We start from the raw sequence: 10,076 nt of genomic DNA on the forward strand, positions 1-10,076 counted from the left end.
CATTTTCTCTGTAAGAATTTTATATAATTCAGGGTAGCATATATTCTCTAGAAGGCTCAGCCAAAAAGCTTAGTGAAATAAATAAATAGTCAAGAAATAACCTCAATGAAAACAATTAATTTATCACACTGTTTCATTCTTTTTGTTCTCATTTTTCATTTCTAGGGGTAGAGGGAATACACTTCTAAAAAAGCTGTTTTGATCTTTTCAGACCTTTCTTGTGCTTTTGAAAAGACCCTCTAGTACAAGTGAAACAGCAAACGTTCAAGATTTCTTTTCTTTCTCTCACTGAGATAGTTTCTTAGAAGCAGTTTTCAAGCCAATGTATTTTTTTTTTAGAAAATATGTGAGATCTGAATCACACATATTCCCAAAATGACTCCAAGATGCTCATAGGCAAAAGCATACACATGTGGTATAAGCCATGATCACCTCCTCTCAGTACACCAAGGTAAAATCAGCAAGGTGATTGTGCTTGGTGCTAAACTGTTGTTTGCCTCATTGAATTTCTGTTTATTGGCATTTTCACTAGTAAATGAAATCATATTAATAACATGCTTTATTAAATAGCAATTTAATGGATTAGATAAGAATAATCAAGACTCGCTATTATGGGTATGATTTAGACACTTACAGCTTAACTCAGACAAATCATCTAAAAGTTGTGTATGACTGCTACTGCTGTTTGAAGCACCATTTTAAATCTAGGCATTATTTATAACAGGACAAGTTTTTTCCTGATGAAAGAAAATGTGTTTTTCCTGCTGGAACTGAATGTATTTGCTGAAGGCTGCATACCTTCTCCTGGTGACACAGGTCCAGTTCCAGTACTACTTCTGTAGGCAGTGGTCTTATTGCAGCTGTCTGTAGGGACATTTAAAAATGGCGTTTAAAATGGCATTTAAAATGTTTTTTAGTTAATGGAATTTCAGTCACTTGTGTGCACAATTTTTAGTTCTGGCCATGTATGCAGAGACAAAAACTTTGTGGGAAATGATTTGAGAAATCAACCGTTAGCTTTTTATCTATAGTAGCAGATAAGAGTTTACTCTTGCGCTGCAAGGAAATGAGGTATACATGTGTGACTTTTAAAGAAGTGAGAGAAGCTACCTGGAGATCCCAAACCACGGGGAAAGGCAGATTTTGTTTAGTGATACTGCTTGTTGCTGTGTTGCTCAGCTGTTTAGGGATGAAGAAACCCTGCAAGGGAGGGATACAAGGAGGAACAGTTGTCCTTAAGCCAGAGCCTTGGTCAGTGCAGAGGTGCTAATAGCTTTTTCCTACAAGGACCACAATCAACATACACAAATAAAAGAAAAACTGTAACTGCCCTTATTAAACTGCACTCAGCTCAGCCTTCTTTGTATTATATTTGCTCCTGTAAAACTCACTGAAATCACAAAGACATAGACAGTAATCCAAGCCCCAGAGAGCACAAAACTTACGCTTTTCAATGGGCAATATTGTTGCTGATCTCTAACACTTTACTGTGCAGGTGATGGGGTTCTGGCACAGGCTACCCGGAGGCAGTGGGTCTGGTCTCCAGAAGCTGCCTGGGCTTGGGCCTGGGGACCTTGATGGAGCAGAGCTGGGCCAGATGGACTCAGAGAGTCCTGCCAGCTTCAGCTGTTCTGGGATTCTGTGAGTTTAAGCCACACACTTCTTTGAACTCCCTTGGGAAGTGGTGATGTGGGCATGGCTGTGGAAGATGATCCCTATCGACTTAACAAGGCCTCCAGAGTCACCATATCCCTCAGCCAATCCCTCCAAGGTTTTTCCACATTCTTTCCTTACTACAGGGGCACTGGGGACTAGTGGGATATGCACACTGGGCTTTTACTGTTTCTTTTTTGCTGTCCTTATGAACTGTGGCTGAGAGCGGTTGAGATGATGTCATAGCAACAGCTTCTTCTAGTGGGAAGTTTTTGGAGAGACACCATGGAGAGTAAATAAATATCAGTCTAAATTGTGCCAGCCATTAGCCAGTGACTGGAGAGGCTAAAAGACCCTACAGGCTTTTGGAATCCCACTGTGAGGAAAATAATGTCTGTGATATGAAAATAAAGAGAATATTCCAGTGCTTGCAAATTTCTGGCAGAGTTTCATTCAAATGCAGCAGAAAAACAATTCTGCCTACCCAGCACTTCCTGAAGGACCCTTTGCTTCTTTGCACCTCCTGTAAGCTAAGGTCACATGGAGCTAAAAGGAACTTAGCATGTAAAGAGTCAAGTAACCCAACCATCATGGTTGAGACACTATACTCAAGGGGGGAAATAAGCCTCTCAGCCAATTCCACTAGCCTTTACACGCCTAGCATCTCCTCTTCAGCCCACTGAGTCTGTCTCATGTTAGTACCTATTCATGGTTTTGGGGCATTTACAGGATTTTTAATAATATATCAGACCAGAGCAGTGCTAGAAAATCTGTGCTGGAGACTCATGTCTGGGTCAGTGTGACCCTGGGCTCTTCTGGGGGAACCTTCTGGGGACAAAAGACGAAACAACTTTGTTTTGCTTCCTACAGAGAAAGCCCTTAGAAGATGGAATACATTCTTTTAGGACTAGGTCTGGTTCATCAACTCCCCTTACCATTTTTTTTATTTTATTTTTTTGAAGTCTCTGTGAATCAAGCCCAAGCCCAGGTAGTTCTAATGACAGAAACTCTACTCCAGAGTATTAAATGAGAACAGTAGAATGGATTTGATATATCTGAAGGAATTAATAATTTTTGACTTAGGAAAGCTTGTTTTGGAAGATCAAGTAAACTTGATGAGGTGATATAATTGTTGTTTAATTGAGGTCTAACTTGTTGCTACAACAACCTGAAGAAACTTATGTTGCTAAGGGCCTTGCTGTCATTGGTCCTGCATGCTTTCAGCAGTGTGTAAGGACTGGGGCTGCTATCCTAAGTCACTACTCAGCCAAGAGGGGCATACCTTTATTAAATGAACGGAGCTACATTTGTACCCACCAGTATTCAGGTGATTTTGGCAGCTGAGCCATTCACTCCCCAGACAGAAGTGATAAAACAATAAGTTGAACTTATATCACTGTAAACAAAAGCATAACTGTAAAATCTGCAGTCTGGAAATAAAAAGATAGGACTGATGAGAGACAAATATCCGCTACCTTTGTGTGATTAACCGATATATGTATTATTTAGTTTTGCTTAAATGGTTCAATAAATAATAGTTTGAGTTGGAAGGTCACCTGATCCAACTCTCCTGAAATGAACAGGGAGACCTACAGCAGATCAGGTTGCTCAGAGCTTACCTTGAGTGTCTCCAGTGATGGGGCACCCAATAGCTCTCTGGGCAACCTGTTCCAGTTCCAGATTCAGAAGAAAAATTCCTCTGTTCAGCTTTATTCATGATCAACTTCTCATCTGGTGCCTGATTTTTCAAACCATTCCACGCAGATTTTCTGGAACTCACAGGTATTACTATCTCCGTATTACCCAATGGGAGAAATGTAACTGTCACAGATCAGTGTGTAAATGAGAATGCTTATATCAGTAACGGAGATTACTACTTAAAATATCCTTTTCAAAAGTAAAATATTGTCGACTTTGAATTTGTCTGCTGGAGTATTCCCCAGAAATTTATTGATATGTATCTAGAAATATAAATGAAATACAATATTTACTGTAGTTGCTTTCTACTGCTTGAGGCTATCTAATGTTTCAGCTGCTCAGGTTGCTTATTAGCAGATAATAAGACCAAGGTTTTTTTATGAAAGGGAGGTTTCCCTTGTAGGTTAACCTGGTGGTTACCCATGGGTACTTATTTCATTTCTGCAGCTTCTCAGATTTCTTAATCCAAAAGATAAAGTAAATGACCCAGACGCTCCTTTCACTGTGGTGCGACTGCCCTGAACTGAGTGCCAGTCTGTACCCAGTGCTGCAGACACTGTGAAGTCCCTTCCCAAACAATCCCAAAATATCAGCTGTCAGTAGTCTGTTTTGATATTACAAATGAAAAAACATCCTTTCCGCAGGAAAGCAAAATAATCACAAGCTCTGTGAACCACAGGAAGATTCCTGATGTAGATTAGGACTGCTGCTTGGCGTAGAGCTCTCAACAATGACAGTTCTGCCTGTAAAAAAATGCAAGGATGATAAAGAAGAGAGTTATATCGCTAAAGCATAATCATTTATGCAGCTGAAGGGGATGTACTGAAGGGGCTGAAGGGAATCATTAAGTTCTGCTGCTTTCTTTTACTATTTTCCAGGTACACAGTAAAATTAAAAGATAATGGGAAAATCCACCAGGTGTATATTTACAAAATGTTTGCAGCTAGCCTCATGTTTCCTATCCTTTTTTTCTTCATACTGTGAAATTCCATTTCCAGATCTGCTTAAGACCTCATAACTTAAAAAAAGAAGGGCTAGTTGATTCAAATATCTGACAAATAGCACAGATTCTTATTCACATTAAAAGTCACCCAGCTGGAATAAAAATGCCCCACTGCTTGCCAAATCAACCCCATCACAGCTCAGAGAGATAAAAATGTAACTGAATACTCTCACTGACACAATGAAACTGTCCTGAAATGCTCCCTGCTCTCAGCAAGCAGTGTGACAACAACTTATGTCTTAGCGGTGTTAAATTTTCTGCTTCTAAGGCTGTTTTTCACTCCATATTTCCTTATTTTTTTGAGGGTTATCTACTGCTAAATCTCTCTCTTTGGGCATATCATATAGAATCACAGCATTCCTTAATTAGAAATTACAATTTCTTCGTGGCAAGAAAGTACCTGACATAAAGGGCAACCAGTCATCAAACACTGAATGATGTAGTTTTGATTTATGAATCCCATAGTCTGTAATCAACTTGTTGCACATGGTAGCACTGGAATGCTGCCCCTTTTTAGAAGTAGTAACTTCATCCATGGAAAGTCATTATGTGTAGGGCAGCTGAGAGGTAGAAGCTGGAAGGTCAAAGATTATTGGAAAGGCATCTCTAGAAAGGGTCTCCACCTTTTCTTTCCTTTAAAATGCTGTTTTAAAGCCCATAAAATTGTGTGGCTTTTGCCAAATGACCTGTGAAATAATATTCCCAGCCGTGGTTGTAAGAACCATTATGTACCACTGCTGGTCCTCACACTGATTTGATGAAATCTTTTAAACATGAAATCCTCAAACCTTTGAAAGGATGGACCTGTGCATCATGAAAGGTCATGGCACACATTTTGCAGGAGCAAAGGATCAGTGCCATCAATAACAACTACTGCTGAAGATAGAAGATAAAGTTTTCTAGGAGTGCGTCTGAAATGGCAGACGATCTGCTTTGGGGACTATTCTGGCATAGCAGCAGAAAGTCATGTGCAAGTCACTCTCTTGCTGGAAGAAAATCTGTATAGAAACTCTGATCCAACTTATTCAGTGGAGAGAAACAAATTATAGTTTTAGTTGTGGTTTAGTAGCCTCTGATTTATATTTAGGGCTTATTTGTATCCCTTTTTGTATCAGAAGCTCACAATGTGAATGAAAGGTTTATACAAATAGCAAGGCTGGATTGTGAAGTCTATTTACTGTACTTCTTTCTTTTCCTTTGTTTATTTTATCAGAACAATAAGTGGGAAACTATTTCCCTTGAGTAGAAAGTCAGTGTTTGTGATGCTCTTTTCTCCTTTTTTTTGTTTCTCCATGTTTTTCCATCATCATTCTAATCTCTCCTCTCTGCAGCCCTCTCAATCAGCAGTAACATTTTGAAGGCTCTGTGGCTGTTCCTTTGATGAAATCAGTGCCATCATCTGATGCCAATCACATTAGTGATAAAGGTGAAATTGACTGTCTTGTTGTCAAGGTTTCATGTTAACAGCTTGAAGTAGTGAGCAGAAGATAGAGGAATTCCTGCTGATTTGATGGTCTCACATTTTAGTCACCTTTTGCCCTTTTAAACTCTTCTAAAAAAAAAAAAAAAGGGCCATCAGATTTTGCTGTGCATTCCATGTGCCTTGCACATCACACACAAGGGGAGCATGTGGCTATTAACCTCATTAACAGAGAAGAGTGGAAGTCTAGCCTTGCAGGTGACACAAGTGCAGGTGGCCAACACCAACTGAATTTGCTGCCAGGCTGTTCGCAAGCACCTCATTCTTGCACTGCATGCCTGCAAGTTGCTGGCAGGAGTTGGGAGATACCTTTGAGACTTCCAAGAAATAAGTAGGTAACATTTTCCTATATGCACAATTTACCTGGGAGCTGCTGCTTTTTTTCTGATTTCTTTTTCTTTGGCCAGAAAATTTACTTGAAATATACTCACTTGCTGAAAGGTGGTAATGCATAATTCCTGTAGCTCAGAACTGGAATTCCTCTAGCTCAAATGAAGCTCAGAAGGCTGGGATCCTCATGTGGTGAGATAGAAGGGAGAGAGATGCACAAACAAAAAGTCCTCCCTCAATGCTGTCCTGCCATGAGCTGGGATTTAAACCAGGGCTTAGATGTTAATAGGAAGTATGATGGGGTACGCTTTTGCCTTCCAGACCACAGGATGGAAATTTCACAAAGGTTTGTCACAGATACAGAGCATCTTTCTTTTATTTGAGTCTCAGGAAGGTGAAAAATGCACAGCAGGGTACTTCCCAGTCCCTGGGAGCATGTGCCAAGGAGTGCAGCCCCATGCACCTCACTGTCTCCTGGAGGCAGAGAGGGAATCACAGGTCTCTTTGACATGCTGTCCTCAAAAACCCATGGTTTCAGGTACTTTCTCCCATGCATTCTTCATTCCAGAAAGCAAATCTTGGTTGACAGCCCCAGGAAAACAGTGTTCTGTGGGATTCTCTGGGAATGAAATAAAGAAGCATAGCACGTTCCTTGTATTGGAGTATCCATAGAAAGCCCAGAACTATTTTGAAGCAAACATACCGAAAGCCTTAGTGATTGCAACAGCATAGTCACACAGAGTTCGTAATGCTTTCTCCATGTTCCTACTTTGGCAACAGTGAGTTTTGGATACAAACCAATAATTTCCAGCACTTGCGAGCTGTCTACCAAAGCAAGTTTACATATCAGCTCAGAGGGAATCAGTTGCCTCTGAAGCATAAATCCTGTGTAGCTCTTACAAGTCATTGGAGCGAAATGATTGTAAACAAAATCTGGATAGATCTGAATATTTTTTTCTCTGACAGGGTTCTACGTTCATTTAAAGGCATGTTCTTTTGTTGAAAGCCATCAATGAATTCTTTCTTCTGAACTTGTTCTTTCCCTTGTCTCTTTAATCATAATTTCCAGGTGCTCTAGTCTTGTGAAGTGCTTAAATACAGGAATACTTCTACTTAAACAGGGTTGAGTAAGCAGTGACCATACAGTTTATAGAATCACATACTGTCATGGGTTGGAAGGGACATCAAAGGCAGGGCTGCCACCCACCAAATCAGCTGCCCGGGGCTTCATCCAATCTGTTACTGAGCACCTCCAGAGATGAGGCACCAACAACTTTTCCAGGTAGTCTGTGCCAGTGCCTCACCACTCTCTAGTACTATCTCTAGATAGTAAAAAATTTCTATCTAACATCTAACCTAAATTTCTCTTCTTTAGTTTAAAACCATTCTCCCATGTCCTATCACCCCTTCATGCTTACAAGATCCCTCAAATACTAGAAAGCCACAGTGAATTCTTCCCAGAGCCTTTTCTTCTCCAGGCTGAATAAGCCTGGCTTTCTCAGCCTTTCTTCATAGGAGAGGTGTTCCAGCCTTCTAAGCATCTTTTTGCCCCTCCTCTGGACCCACTCCAGCAGCTCTGTGTTCTTCCTGTGCTTTATTCTCAAGTAAAAACAAAACAAAACAAAACAAAACAAAAACAAACTAAACAAAACATTACGTTGTTCTGAACTTACGTGAGTTTAGCACTTGCATCTTCAGACATGAATGTGAAGCTGCCAGGTGATGACCTTCACTTTGTTGGCCATGCTGAAAAATTTTGAGAATCACCAAGTTCAGCCAGGAATAGGGCTCTAGTTTCCAGATAAATCATCATTAGCAGCTTTGGGAATATTTGCATTGCCAGCCTAACATCCCTGTTGTTGAAACGTGGGCAGACTGGGCAGAGTTGGTGGAGCAGAGTTGGATGGAGTTCCTGGTGTTGGTAGTAGTAGCTTAGGAATTTGCAAACTCCTAAGAAGTGATCTCACATTCAGAGTCTGGCCATTCCTATGTTGATATAAATGTCCACAGAGGTGTAACCACTGCCCTCTTAGTTTCTCACAGGTTGTGGGTTTCACTGCTGGTGATTTGTATTCTCCCTCTCCAGATACTCTTTGTTGCTTCATAAAGTCATAGACTCATGGATTCATAGAATCATTAAAGTTGGACAGATCACTAAGATCAGCAAGTTCAACCATCAGCCCATCACACCATGCCCACTGACCATGTCCTTCAGTGTCACATCCACACAGTTCTTGAACACCTCCAGGGATGGTGACTGCACCACCTCCCTGGGTAGTCTGTGCCACTGTCTCACTGTGTAGGTCAGCAATAAAGAGGTAAGGAAATGGCAGTTCTTGCAGATAGCTACAGTTCTGATAAATCTGTGCTCTGCAGCAGCCCATCTTATTCTGGGATATTGTTATTGTTAATAATATTATATATAATAATAATAATATTGTTAATATTGCTTAATAAGGTATAGACCAGGAGTCTATCTACAGGAGCATCCAGTCTGGGAACTGCTTGTGCCTTTGCCTACTGGCAGCTGAGGGCAAGCTTTATTTCTTTTTGGGAAGTACTTTGAGAAGCACTTAAAGCTATCAAAAAATCCAGACTCCTCATTGCCATCGAGAATCACATCCAATGTAATTGGAAAAGAAAAAGAAAAAAAAAAACCAAAAAACTCTGGATTATTACCAGAAAGACTGGCCAAATTATCAAATTCCTGCCTGGTTCGTGGGAAATTCTGACATTTGGTTTAGTTCTGATTTGGAATGAAACCAGTTATTTCAAAACTACCCACAAAAGAGAACTTTATGGGGAAAAAAATTAGGAATAGGAAACAGTGACGCATGTTATTTCCAAAATAAAATGTGCTCCCCAGAACGTGCTTCTTTCCAGCCTTGCTGCTGCCTGTTACAGAGCGAGATGTCAAACCAGAGCTGGGGCTGGGAGCTTACGCCTGGTGACTGCTGACTTCAGCTAGGTCTTCCAGTTCTATTGGGCTCCTGCTTGGTGGCAGTGGGCCCACATCCCCTGTGTCCCAAGCAGCCCACCAGGATAGCTGTTAGGAAGCCAGGCAGTTCTCAGCCGGAAAACAATCTGTGGTTTGATACTGTTTCATTGAAACAGATATGTTTTAGCGTGAAAATTTCTGGCCCCAAAGGATCAATGATTTCCAGTGAAATAGCATCTTGTCAGAAGTCTCATGACTGCCTCTAGTTGCCACTTTAATGATCATAATCTTTACTGACCAGAGCCCCTTAGCTTTCAGGCAGGCACCAAAGATTTTGAGTGGAAAAAACCAAAAGGCATATTTTGTTTGTTCTACGCACACCTCCATTTCAGCCTTATCACTGATGTATTAGATTATAACCAGCTTAGAAGCATAGTACTCCTGTCTCTGAGTGGAAGACAATGGCCTCGTTGCCCAGTGAAGTGTGTTGTCAGGATGTAATTATAAACAGGAACTTGCTCATGAGGGCACTGGTAAATCTTGTTCTTACACTGTAAGATTTCAGTAACCTTTTTCATTGTCTTTTATTATAATAGAGAAAGCTGGGGAGGAGTTTATTTGTTTGTTTGTTTGTTTTTACTATCAAAGTGTTTCACAGAGCCTTCTAAAACAATGATAATAATAATAAAAATTAATAACCTTACTCAGAAAGAAAACAATTGTGGCTGAAATCAAACTCCAGTGAAAAGGTTCTCCTTTCTGAAAGAGAGTTTCTGTGGTCTCACAGTGACCTCACAGTTCCTGTGGTGGGAAGAGGATTTTGCTTCTTACAGAGCAAAGTGCCTCAGGCCTTACTAGAATTGCTAACTCCTCTAAGAGCTAAATTTCATCCTTTCTCTGAGCTCACCTCCACCTTGGGCAGCAGCCAGTGTAGGAAGTGTAGCAGAGACAGGCTGGCAACAGTCATGGTGTCA

The sequence above is a fragment of the Coturnix japonica genome, chromosome 2 (genome assembly GCF_054131305.1).
Source record: "Coturnix japonica strain WE chromosome 2, WE-NBRP24, whole genome shotgun sequence".
NCBI lineage: Eukaryota > Metazoa > Chordata > Aves > Galliformes > Phasianidae > Coturnix > Coturnix japonica.